This window comes from Atta cephalotes (genome assembly GCF_000143395.1).
Source record: "Atta cephalotes unplaced genomic scaffold scaffold00004, whole genome shotgun sequence".
NCBI classification, from domain to species: domain Eukaryota; kingdom Metazoa; phylum Arthropoda; class Insecta; order Hymenoptera; family Formicidae; genus Atta; species Atta cephalotes.
This window is the reverse complement of record NW_012130068.1, coordinates 7,509,680-7,513,462: the sequence shown is the minus strand read 5'-3', so window position 1 is coordinate 7,513,462 and position 3,783 is coordinate 7,509,680.

Here is a 3,783-nt window from a genome sequence, read left to right as displayed (position 1 = left end):
GGTACGGTACGGTACGGTACGTACGTACGTTACTACGTACGTACGTACGTAGAGAGAGAGAGAGAGAGAGAGAGAGAGAGAGAGAGAGAGAAAGAGGAAGATAGAGAAGGGAAGAGAGAAATCTAGGGGTTCTCGACCCCCGAGACACGTCGCATCGCTGTGCCGCGCGGCGGCCGACCGACTGCCGCCGCGCCGTCGGAAACACCGGTGGATCGTCCTTTCGTTTCGGGCTGATTTCGCGCGGTCGGCGCCTCGGTGATCTATCAAATGCCTATCATCTCGCAAAGTAACAAATTACCACGACGATCTTTCTCGATGGGTCTCTCGAAGCGGAGCGTATTGACGAATCTTTGTAACGGCCGTGCGAACGAGATCTGATTTGCGACGGTTCTACGGCGATTGTCGCGACCGATGCTCGTTATCTCATCTCATAACCGTTAATTTCTCTGTAAACATATCCAGTTAACGTTAATGGGCTTTCTACAATAAGCTGTTATACTTAAATTTTAAATCTTAAAGTGGTAAGAAATTGATCGATCACAGTCGAATGTAAGAAGAATCGATTATCATTGGTCAGTTTTTTATAGCTTAAGACTTAAAGCTTAGGTAATGACTTATTGTAGAAAGGGGGGAATAAATACCAAAGTCTTGCATAAAATATAATACATAATGAATAAAAAGAACAATCAAAGTTCTTCATTTCCTTCTTTTTTAAAATAGAAGACTTCGGTTAGTGGATTTTCTTATGCTTTATGTATGCATTTACGTAAGAGAATTTGTGCTCTCCTATCTTATACTGAGAAAAAACTTGCTATTTAAAAAAAAATTAGTTGATTCAACTAAATGCAGCGGTAACAGGCTGTCAAGTAAATATTTGTTAATTCAAATAAATAATGTTGATATGACTGAATATTTTTAACTTAAATATACATGTAAATACTTGAACTATATAATTACTACGAGCTAAACGTATTTAGTCAAGTTAACAATTTTTTTCTCAGTGTAATCATTTATGAAAAGTTTTATTTCTATTTTCAATATATTTGGAATAGCAAAAAAATTATCATAAAATATTTAAATAATCATAAAATCTTCAGAATATTGATGAACACTTGTATAATGTCAAAAATTTCACCACGACAGAGGGCCACGGCAGAGATACATTAATGTAAATAAAAATCATATTATAAAAAAAATCATATTATAGAGGAAATATAAACAGCATAGCATTTCGCCTGAAATGAACTTCAAGATAAAAAATAAATGAAACCTATTTTTGTTATTATGTTTAAAGCTTAATTCAGGGATTTCTGAGGTTTGGAATTTCTGGAAAAAAATAATAATTTTGCGGAGTATATAGAGAACATTCTCCGAATATATAACAATGTACAAATAGAATTTTTAACGATTATTTCAATGTTGTTCTTACATTCATAAATATTTATCGAGATATTCTGGAAATATTCCTGAAATGTTATTTTGAGATTTTAGGAACATTTTGTAAATATTTCAGAAATATTTAGCGCTAAGATATAGCAGTTGGATATTACTTTTATAATCGCTGCGTGCACGTTTGCGTGCTATGCTACAATTCGCTGAGGTTGTCCCGCAATCAAAGAAACACTGATAGTCTAATGTTAGCCGATACTTTGAGCTCCGCATTTTACGATAGTGCTTAGATTTTTTGTAATCATAATTGTGGCTGTTAAAAATGTCCTGTGACATTGATTGACAAGGATATTGACTCTTGAGGCGATCGAATATTTATAATACATATATTTTCTGACGAGGAAGTATTTATATCATATAAATTTATTCATTATAAATTTATGATATCTAATTCTCTCTGTATGAAGACATTTAAAATAATAATAATAATAATAATAATAATAATAATAAGTTTAGAAATTGCAGAAAGCAATTTTGTCGTTTATTTTACGACAATTGGAAGTTTTCTTTACGTTGATTAGATTATGCTTTTAATAAAAATGAAAACGATTTTGTGATTTCAAGAATAAATCAAATGTAAATAATAAAATGCCTATATTTTTCTTTTTTTTACATTACAACTCAAGCTTCTGTACGCAAATAATACATTTATATAATATAAACAATTGGAATGTTACTTACTAATGAAGTTAACTGCAAAGTATAAACATTTCGATTTTGAATTTGAGTGCGGAAGTACAAACCGAAGTTCGTACTTGGCTATAAATATTATTTACGCATCAGGAACTGTAAAGATAAAGATTTATATAAGCATTTCATTTATATTTGATTTATACGTTTAGAGAGTTATTTGATTTATACGTTTAGACTAGTCTAGAATAATCTTATCATAGCGAAGAAAATTTCCAACTGTTAAATAAATATTTTTCTGAATGCGGCCATTGCAAATTTCATATTTGAGAAATGTATTATTGGAAATTGCCTGTCTATTATTGTTAATCGATCTGCATGTATAAATCCTTTTTGAAATAACTTACAATATTATATTGTTCTACAATTGAACAATATTAGATCTGTGCAACTATAATACTACATTTAATTTTCTACTCTTAATCTTTTACTTTTAGAACATTAAAATTTGGAGACACAGCATGTGTCATGACGCGAATTAACAGAACATTGAAAACATATATTTGTAATAACTTTTTTATGTAATTTTTACACATCATTATTTAAAAAATGATAGATGAAAGATGATGACATAATACAAAAAATTAAGTTTCTAAGAAATAAATTATTTGTCAACTTGACAGAAAATTATTAATTAATCAAATAATATCGGCAAAAAGAATATCGGCGAAAAGAATTCTTAATTGATCAAACGTCATTTTTCCTTTTACAATCTTTAAAAACTTCTCTTTGTAAGGATTTTAATGGATTTTTAAACCATCCTTTTTTGTGACGTTTTGACAATTTTGAAATTACGTTACTTTCGATGCTTGATAGAATTATATCTAATATTAGTTATATCTAATTTTTTTAAAGTAAACGAGTGATGTAATGCACAAACATCGCACAGTGTCATAAAACAAATTGACAATACAAATCTGACGTTAAGCTCGATCGTCGTCTTTCGATTTAATTCAGGTTGCAACTTGTTTTATATTCAGTTTAAAATGCAGTGGCATTTCAAGAATGCGCTTTATCTCGAGCATTCCCCTCACAATTCGCGTAACACGCGTTTCTACGAAACGGCACGTTCTCGTAACCGCTTTTCTCGTCACGTTACAAAAAATTCCAGAATCTTTGTATCGTCTAAAGGGTCTTATATCATTAATCAATTCGTATGGGAGGTCCTATCGTACGAGTCATCTCTCACGCGGAAAATGTTTCTGGAAAAACGGTAAATGTCTCTGCAAATGTTTCTCAGGTCGCAAAATTCCAGAATCCTCACGATCTGTCCAGTTTGATTAGTCCACTAGACTAGACACACCGAAAAGATCCTCTCGCCCCGGGGTATCCCTTTCTGTAGGCCCAGTTCGCGTTTCTAGGAGACGGCACGTTTTTCCCGTCTCGCGTCACAAAATTCCGAGACCTTTGGCACGAGGTGGACCCTCAGTACAAGAGTCTCGTAGGGTCGGGCGTGGAATGAACGCCGACGGTAAGTCAGTTTTTCGCATACCGAGCGCTCAGGTAGGTAGAGGAAGAAATACATGGCGGTGGAGGAAAGATGAGGAGGAAAGGGAGCGAGAGAGAGAGAGAGAGAGAGAGAGAGAGAGAGAGAGAGAGAGAGAGAGAGAGAGAGAGAGAGAGAGAGAGAGAGAGAGAGAGAGA